This window comes from Marmota monax, unplaced genomic scaffold (assembly GCF_021218885.2).
Source record: "Marmota monax isolate L192 unplaced genomic scaffold, Marmota_monax_Labrador192_F-V1.1 WCK01_AAM20220418_F8-fsc00087, whole genome shotgun sequence".
Classification (NCBI taxonomy): Eukaryota; Metazoa; Chordata; class Mammalia; order Rodentia; family Sciuridae; genus Marmota; species Marmota monax.
Window position 1 is genome coordinate 3124611 of NW_026693476.1, and position 9470 is coordinate 3134080.

General features: G+C 48.1%; 1 long non-coding RNA gene across 2 annotated transcripts; it reads left to right on the forward strand.

Annotated features, from left to right (window-relative positions):
* Nucleotides 1-273: 273 nt before the first annotated feature.
* Nucleotides 274-5928, forward strand: LOC124101933 (uncharacterized). 2 transcript variants are annotated; one of them, XR_006854746.2, is made up of 3 exons: nucleotides 278-1814; nucleotides 2103-2885; nucleotides 4268-5928. It is a non-coding gene; the product is annotated as an uncharacterized LOC124101933 (long non-coding RNA). The 2 variants fall into 2 exon arrangements; XR_006854745.1 differs by lacking the exon at nucleotides 4268-5928 and having other exon boundaries at nucleotides 274-1814; nucleotides 2103-3218.
* The last annotated feature ends 3542 nt before the right edge of the window (nucleotides 5929-9470 follow it).

A 9470-nucleotide genomic window follows, 5' to 3' on the forward strand; every position in this document is an offset into this window, starting at 1 on the left:
TTCATAATCTGCATCCTTTGCTTTGTGTCAGAGGAAGAGCCCACACGTGTGAGGGGAAGCCCCTACAACCGTCTCTTCGTTGGTCCCCTTCACTTGCCATCTTTGACCTTCCTCCCCTTCCCTGGCACGCCCCACCTGCCTGAGCACATCCTGACACGGTCCAGGCCCTCCCAGAGTCCAGGGCCAGAGAACTCTGTGTTCCTGGGAAGGGTGGAGCCTCTGACAGAGGGAAGGCGGGGGTGCAGGTGAAGAGGGCAGGCCAGAGGAGGGGATTGGCAGACCAGAGGATCTTCAGCCACCAGGGAGTAGAGGAGTAGGATTGAAGTGGCCCCAAGAAGCCTGAGTTTCCCTGGAGCCATTTGGCACCGAGGCTCCCAGCAGGAACTTGTACATTCTTCTGTCCTTCTGTAGCTCAAACCCCAGTGTGACATGACTTGTCTGCTGATGTCACTACCGATCCCTCTGGATGGTTCCTTCTGTTCACAGTGCCTCACTCAGGGCAATCAAACTCAGTGCCATGGCTTCAGTGAGGGCACAAAGCTCTGATAAGCAAAGGCACGTATAAGAAATTTGCAAATTCTTCTTCCCTGCTCAGGATGTTGGGAGAAAGGGCAGCAGCTTCCACGCCGGCTGTCCTTACCTGCTCTCCAACTTTATCTCATTGTACTTTTCACTATCATCCTGGCCTTCCGCCAGTCCCTAGGAATGCCAGGCTCCCTCCTGCCCAGGAGTCTTTGCTCAGGCCGGTCCTCCTCCTGGTCAAGAAGAGCAAGTGGTCCGAGATGCCACTGTGAGAGGGGAACACGGAAGCTTTGATTTGAAGGAAGAGGAGAGATCGTCCTAGAAAGAATGTACAGAAGCCCTGGGTCATTTAAGTCCAGGAGAAAAATCTCCACAGCTTGGAGGGGATGGTGACAGCTCTTACTGATGACAACCAGGGGCTCAGGAATAGACCTCGAATGTTCCACATGGCAGGTGTCAGCTCTTCTGTCAGCCCATTAGGAAGGAGAGAGAGAGAGAGAGAGAGAGAGAGAGAGAGAGAGAGAGAGAGAGAGACTTCTTGTGGACTTTCTGTTTTGAATCTTCTGTATACGGAGAACTCCTCATGTCAAACTTTATCATATCCCTAGGTTCATATTTTCACTCCACTGGTGACAAGTTAATGCAGGCAGAGCACTATTCTAGGTAAAAATTGACTATGCAGGTGAAATCCTGCTGACTCCAGTCTCCTGGCCAACATTTGGATTTTCTGAGCCTTCATTAACCCACAAGGTGTCGACAGAGATTCTAAAGACCTGGTGAATTTCTTTTTTTTTTCTAAGAAGTGCAGTTTTTCACCCTGAAGAACAAAGTCCAGAAGTTGGAACTGCTTTTGGCCACCAGATAATGGTCAATGAATACTGAATTAATTGACGAAATACCGAGTTTGTGAAATAGAGTTTGCAGAGGAAACCAAATTCTGGATAGAATGTATGGCACCCTGGGTTACTTAAGTCCAGGACAAAACCTCCAAAGCTTTGATCTTTGTTGGTGTCAGAGAAGGACCTTTACTCCATCTCCAGAGTTGGAAGAGGCCATAGCACCTGGCATCTCAGTAAGTTCCTGCAAGGAACCCTGGACGGTGTGAAGCACACACGGAGGAGGCGCTGGTGCCGGCTCCTCACCCACCCCTTATGGAGCCATGCAATGATTCCCACAGCAAATGATGCACCTCGCCCACCTGTGAGCAGTCAGTCACCTTCAGGATCCTTCGGGGGCAGTGAGCAAACCCTTAGGTTTGCATAGCATCTCTTCTACAACTGCGTGTTTTCCAGGTTACTTCTGGCCACACCCCCTGATTCTCCTCAGAGAAGGAATTACCAAGCTGTTGGGTAAAGTCCCAGGATCTGGGGCCTCAGGGCAGTGACAAGGATGTTGGGTGGTGGCCTCTCTGGGTTTCTATCTATTTGACTAGAAATATAAACCTTTCAGATTGCCCCTGGCAAAGGGTCAAAGGGTAGGTATGCTTGCAAGAAAGGGAGATGAAGAGAAAGGCTGTAAGAACCTCTGTCCTTATTCTTGGGAGGGGATGAAGGACTTTAATTCTGCTCCTTCATTTCTAGGTGGCTGAGGAGCCTCCCTGAACTACCTCACTTCCATCTCCAGCTCCAACTCCACCCAGCCAGCCCTTTTCACCTCTCCAAACACCTGCTTTTCAGTAAGAAGCCCCACCCCACCCAGAACATGGAGTTCTTTCCAGTCTGGGAGACGCACCTTGGAGCGAGGGAGGGCTGTCACATTTGGAAAAGAGGAGGAGGAAGAAGATGACTATTTTATTGTTCCACTCATGTACTCTGACTCCCACCTTTGTCAAACAGCTGATGGAGCAGCTTTTGAAAATAGTGTAAAATGAAACCTTGCTGCCCTGATTTGGTCAGCCTTTGTGAACTGTCCCCTGCAACTTGGCCCCTCTCCTTCAACAACACCACACATTGGCGGGTGGGGGGGGGAGGTGGTGGTGGCAGGCACTATGCTCGGCTCAGGGGCTGGAGTTCATGCTTCACTGAGGGCGACAGGGATGCTTTAGATGATAGTGAGTGGTGGAAATAGTCACTCTCCCTTCTGAGAATTGGAAACAACATCCTAGTTAAAACAATGGTTCTTGGCGTTTACCTGCTTTCCTAAAGAGGTCCCACCTGCCTGTCCTCTTGAGACCTCCTGGGGTGCACAGGAGGAGAGTGGAGAGTGTTCCATTTCTGTGGACCAAGAAATCCCATCATATCACACTCCCTGTCCACTGGGATCCCCAAGATGACATCAGTGGGCAGGATGGCAGGAGAGCTTGCCCTGTAGGACATTTTTCTTCAAGGAGACATAGCCTGTGGCTCAACAAAGGCTTCTGGGAGGTGAGTGGAGTTCAGGATATGCTGGTGAGCCCATGGGACGGTCACTCCTGTTGTGGCTACACTGGAGTTGAGCAATGGTCTTAATGTAGACAGACAACTGAAGAGTTCCTTAGTTAATTTTTCATGAAAGGGTATAATTGGAAATTTATATCCAAGTCATTGATTACCAGTTAACAATAAAAAGGAACAAAGGGTTGATATTTGCAAAAATTTGGGTGGATCTGAAGGTGACTATGCTGAATGAAAAGAGCCAGTCTCGAAAGATTGCATGCTACATGTTGTAGGATTCCATTTTTTGTTTGTTTTCTACATTAAATTCTATGAAATAATGTCTCTTTACAAAACAATCTGTGAATGAAACAAACTTGATTTTTAAAGGCAAAAGGTATAAGGAGAGCTGCTACAAAACCCACCAGTCACCAAACTGAATACTCTTACTGGTTTTATATCACAAAATGAAGTTAAGCTCTAATCTGATCCCAGTGTCGAACTCACCTGATATGCCCCCACCTGATATGCCTCCTTTGTAGGATTTCATTTTCTTGGTTGTTAGTTTTGTTTGTTTGTTTGTTTGTTTGTTTTTGGTATGGGGGATTGAACCCAGGGGTACTCTACCACTAAGCCACATCCCCAGTCCTTTTTTTTTTTTTTTTTTTTTAATACACCTTCTCACTAAGTTGCTGAGGCTGCTGTCCAATTCATGATCCTCCTGCCTCAGGCTCCTGAGCCGCTGGGATTACAGGCATGGGCCACTACACCCAGCCCTGTTGCATTCTTGAAATGCAGAGATTCTGGAGATGAAGAACCCCATTAGTGACAGGAATTAGGGATTGTGAGGAAAGACTGGGGAAGGCCACGGAAGACCAGTACTAGGAAACCCTGTGGTGATGAAGCAATTAGGGATCTTGAATGTGGTTATGCACTGCTGCATAGGTGATAAAATTGTATAAAGCCACACACACACACACACACAAGAGCCTGTAAAACTGGTAGCCCAAATTAGCTTTGAATTGTACCAATATCAATTTCCTGGTTTTGATAGTGCACTATCATTATACAAGGTGGCAGGGTGAAGAGTGTGTGGGGACTTCCTTGTAACATTTTTATGGTGGTAAAATACCTGTAACATAAATTTTACCATTTTAATTATTTTTTACATACACAGTTTGGTGGAGCTAAAACTTGGATCTTAAGTATTCCATAGAAGCCATGTGTTGAAAGCTTGGAGTGCTATTGGGAGGTGGTGGAACATTTAGGAATTTAGGTGACTAAGGGTGTGCCCTTGAAGGGGACATGGGGACTTGGGCCCCTGCCTGTTTCTCTCTTTGATTCCTGGCCGTCTTGAGTTTATCTGTTTCCTTCACCATGTGCTCCTTACACAGGTCCAAAAGCAATGGAACCAGTGATCATGGACTAAGACCTCTGAAGTCTGGGAGCCCAAATAAGACTTTCTGCCTTATAAGTTGATTCTTTCTAGTATTTTGTCACAGTAATGGAAAGCTGACTAACAGGTGGGATTTATTACTTTACATTATGGTACAATAGACTTGACCTTCCACCTCTAGAACTTTTTATCATCCCACACTGAAACTCCAAACCCATTAAACAACTCCCTAATCTCTGTCCCCGAACCCCTGAAAACCACCATTCTACTTTCCATTTATTTGAATTTGACTATTCTAGATATCTCATATAAATGACATCATACAATATTTGTTGATTTATGACTGGATTGTCTCCCTTAGCTGAATGTCTGAGGGGTTCATCCATCAGAATTTCCTTCCTTTTTAAGACTGAATAACATCCCGTATTCTGTTTGTCCACTCATTTATTGGTGGCAATTTTAGTTTCCACCTTTTAGATGCTGTTATCCTCTCAAATTGTTTTTTTTGCCGTTTGTTTTGTACAATTGTAATTATCTCAAAATTAAACGTTTAAAAATATAACTAAAAGTAAGATTTATCAACAGACTTTTTCCTCTGCTGACCATATAAACCAGTCTTCATGGTTTATCATCGTCCCATTTCCCATCCAGAGATAATGTAACCTTTGGAAGGCCCTACAGAACCTGATTTTCCCCTTCTGCATTTGAGAAGCAACATGTATAACAATCCACAGGAGGGTAGAGGGGCTTTAGTAAAGTTTGATTACGCTGGCCTGTCACCTTGTTTGGATTAGACCAAGAGAGAGGAGAGGAAATCCAGACCCTGTTGAAAGTGACAAGAGATTTCCATAGTCAATGATGTTTACGTTGAGCCAGTTTCTGATTATAAAGAAAATGAGAACTTCTAATACAACCCGATAGAAATAATTAGCTGGAGGGTGGAGCCTTGGTTTTGAAGGATTCCTTTGCACTGCAAATGTCTTTCCCCTAGGCATTTTGACCAGGCATCCCTTGGACCATCTGTGGAATGATCTCATGACCCCGGAGCGCATTCTCGCACAGCACAGACAGACTTCACATAGGCCACCTACACTGCCTGGAGTCGGCAAGGGGACCTTCTCCCAGAAGCTACTTCGGGGTGGGCCTGTAGGTGGCCGGGAGGGTCAGGTCTCATAAGACAGAGCAGAGGCTCAGCAGAGCGGAAGCGTGCTGTGGCTGACGCCATTGTCACCTTCCCAAACTCGTTTCGGAAAGGCATCACGTTGCAGAGGTGGTGCTAACAGAGGTGACACAGTCCCAGCTGCGGAAACACCATCAGATGAACACAAGGTTTTTTTTGTTTTTGTTCTTTTACGGAGGTCTAGGGACTTAGTGAACTTCCTAACACCGGATGCAAAACGGTCTTTTTGTGCATTTTATTCTGGGGGGAAAAAAACACATTTCCTCAAATATGTCAGGTCCATGACTCCCCAGCATCCAGAAACTTCTGTTACTACCTGGCTCCCGGGAGACCTCTCCTCAGCAACTGACTAAACCACCTTCCCACCAAGGTGACCTTGGGCAGGAGACACCCCCACAGCCCTCTGGCCTGTTTGATGCAGCCCCGTTGGGGCGAGTGTGGCCACCCTCCCCACCTCTCTGCCCTCCCCTTGTTCTTTCCCCTTTTCCTTCTTCGGCTTGGCTTTCTCTCTCTCCTTTCCTTCTCCCCCCCCCCCATCACTCTCCTGCTTTCCTTTCCCGTGATATCTATTTGACATATTAATCATCACAACAACAGCTACAAGTTCCACTGTGCTCCATTCATCCAGAGGAAAAGACCGTGTCAGCTGGGGAGTGCTGCGGGGACCCTCAGGCACCCTCCTTGGGGTCTAGGACAGTGGAACTCTCTCCATTTCCATGAGTAACAAATAGGAGGCGTTTGTGGTGGCCACCCTGAGAACGGGTGGTGGATGGACCCGGGGTGGGGTGGGACTGTGGGTGGGCTCCCCTCTCTGAAGGCCCCCATGGCAGGCCCAGGAGACCTTGGGCCGTTCAAGAACTCTGACTGAGGATTCTGAGTTGCAAAATCCCATTAGGGTTGCCAAACCAGAACAGTGTGACTTTAATAAGGTTAAAGTTTGGCATTTTTACAGCTGTTATTATGATAAGGCTTTCGGTCACATGACGTGGAAACAACCAGAGAGGGTCTGTCCAAACTTAGCTGGTTGGACTCGGAGGTGTGGTTAGGCCTGGCCTCTTGCCAGTGCCCAAGGCTGTCCCCTGTGTTATAGCCCAACTTTCCAGATACAACTCTGCTCTGCACGTGGACAGAGCCTGTTTCCCCGTCTGTGGCCTCTGGGACTGATAGGAGAAATGAATCCGGGCAGCTATTTTCAGGCAGGAAGAGCCCTTGGGACAAGCTGACTTAGAAGCAAATGCCCCCTTCCCTGGCCAAAATTGTCACCCTGACCTTGGTCTGCTATCATGCCACAGTGAGAGCGGGGGATCTTTCCTTTCCCAAAGTGCAGCTGACGTGGGATGTTTTCATTACTATTCTCCAGCCGAGAAGATTCCATTGTCCATATGGATCTTTCCATCCTTCAAATGTCCTTTCCTCCGGGAAACCTCCTCTAGCCTTGCCCTCCCGTCCTACATCAGGGAAGATTTATCTGCTGCTGCCTGTCTCTTACAGAGCTCAAGGCCGTGTTTCTAAAACAGTTTTGATCCAGTGTAACGAGCCCCCTGAGAAACCGGCTTCAACCCAGGCAGCACCTTGTTTTTCTTTGAATAATCAGCACATAGTAAGTGCCTGGTACGTAGTAGGGAGTGGAATAACAAAGATTTAGCAGGAAACTGATCCCTTCTGCTAAGAAGACCAGCTCATGTGCCAAATCCCCCATACATGGATCATTTTTGCTCAGGAAGAAGAAATATTTTTAAGAAATATTTTTTAAGAAATATTATTTCTAAAGGTTGCTAGTGTCTTGAAGGTGAAATTGGTATCAGTTTCATGTATCTATAGCATATACCCTCACGGGCCCATTAATGTAAGGTCGACTCATTTAGAAAGTTCTTTACTGAAATCGGACGATTCGAATTAACAACACCACTACATGCATACCCTGTGTCAAAGTCAGCACTAAGCCCTTCAGAAATGCAGAGATCAGTTTCCTCTCTGCCCAGAGCAATCGAATAGCCAAAAGGCCAGCTCAGGTGTCAAGGACACACAAAGTCCTTGCTTTCATGCTGGCTGGGGGTTGCCGTGTGGGGGTGCAGAGATACAGGCAGAGCGTGTCTCCTCAGGAGGCTTGTGGTTGGCCCAGGGAGCTAAGCCTTCCCTGATGTAAGCCACCAGACCACAGCTCAGTATTTTCTCGGTGTACAGAGACCCCTTTGACTGCAGCTTCCAGCAACATGGTGGGCAGGGGGCCAGGGAGAGGGATCCAGAGCCATGAAGGAAAGTCACCTCGGGAGAAAGATTTTGCCCTTTCCTAATGCCTGGGTCTGATGGACTCCCAAGGTCACTTTGCTTTTTGACATAGAGCTGGAGTTTTTCTCGTGGGCCTGAGGCTGATATGAAGCATGGGGCTGGCTGTGGAGTGGAGGCTGACTCTCTAGGCAGGTCCTGGGACCCCTCCACCTGTAGGGATCCTTAGATGAGGGCCTGGCCCCCCAGGCCACTTAGGACCACAATAGGCCCTGCTTCTGATGTGTCCTTGGCTCACGACCAGGCCAGGATCACACAGGATTCCCCAGGGGGCAGGAACACAGGATGTTCACAGGTGGACAAGCTAATTATGGGTAAGAATCACTCCAATGCATCTCACGTGCTCCCTTGGTCTTCCGTTCCAGTGTGAGCTCTGCAGAATGGTGGTCAGAAAGCAGGTGGTGTGAAGGGCACTATGACCTCTGGGACTAACATTCTCATGGTGCTGGGATTGGCCTTTCCCAGTCCTCAGGATTGAGAGGCGAGCTGAGCCACCAGTGGGGAAGGGTTGTGGAATGTCCCCTGTGCTTGACAATGGCAAAGATGAAGGGGACATTAGGAAGGGTCCAGGGAGAAACCCAGAGGGAGATCAGGCTGATATTACTACCAAAGGAGCTTTCTCTGTCCTCCGCGCTCTCCCCACCAGGGGTAGGAGGCCTCCTTGGAAATGACGCTCCTGGTCCCCATGTCTCCCTGGGCTAGCCTTGAGAAGCATATTCCTTTGCCCCTGGCCACTCCTTACTCGGGAAATGAGGATCGTGAGTCACATCTGCGGGGAAGGCAGCACAGTTAGGTGAGCCTAATTCAAATGCCAGGCTGACGGTCGCAAATAGCATACCACCCTATGAATAGCTTCCCCAGCTGTTCCTGGGGAGGCTGAGCTGCGTTCTTATCCAAAGTACATTTGCACTGTTCTTATTTACAGCTGCATCAGGAACCATGGTCTGCCTACCTTTGGCCCCTCAAGGCCAGCTCCGTGTTCTTTGTTCCCTGAAGTCTCACCAAAGTGAAATATTAACTGGTGGTGGGACAAAAGGGCCTGGGAGCCTCTGAAGGCAGGGCTGATGAAGAAGGATACCTGGAGGGTGTGTTGTTCACCGGCCTGGAATTTTCCATTCCTCTGAGGCTCACATGATCAGGGCAGCGTACCCTTCAAGTCACAAAGCTAAGATGGCTCCCGGGGTGGCGTGTGCTAAATAACTGGACGGTGACTGCAGCTGTTAATAGCACCATCGTCACTGAGGTTAATAATCTCCATGATGTGGTGTGGTGGAAATTATCAGGCCTGTGTGCCAGGAGACCAGGGGCCTGGCCATGGCTCTGCTTCTGTGACAGCCTGAGGGACCTTGGAGAAGCCACTAGATGTCTCCTGTATCAATTTCCTCAGCTGAAAAATGAGGGACTGAATGAGAATGCAAAACCTTTCTGCTTTAGATGCCGAGATGGATGAGCTCATCCATGGCTGGTTGCAGGAGATTTTTTTTTCTTTATTACCTAACAGAAATTGCTAGGATCTGCCCTCCACTACCTTCGCATCTTTCTTCCCCTTCTTTCCACCTGCCTTGCTATTTCTTGGCCTCATTTCCCTTATCTTACTTCCTTTATCTTTATCTTAGGGCTCAGGACATCTAAGCTAGATTGCAAGTTGATCACATGTCCTTTGAATAAAGAGGACTCATCTTTGCCACTCTCTAGCACTGCCACTTCTTAGCTATGTGTCCCAAGCCACATTATT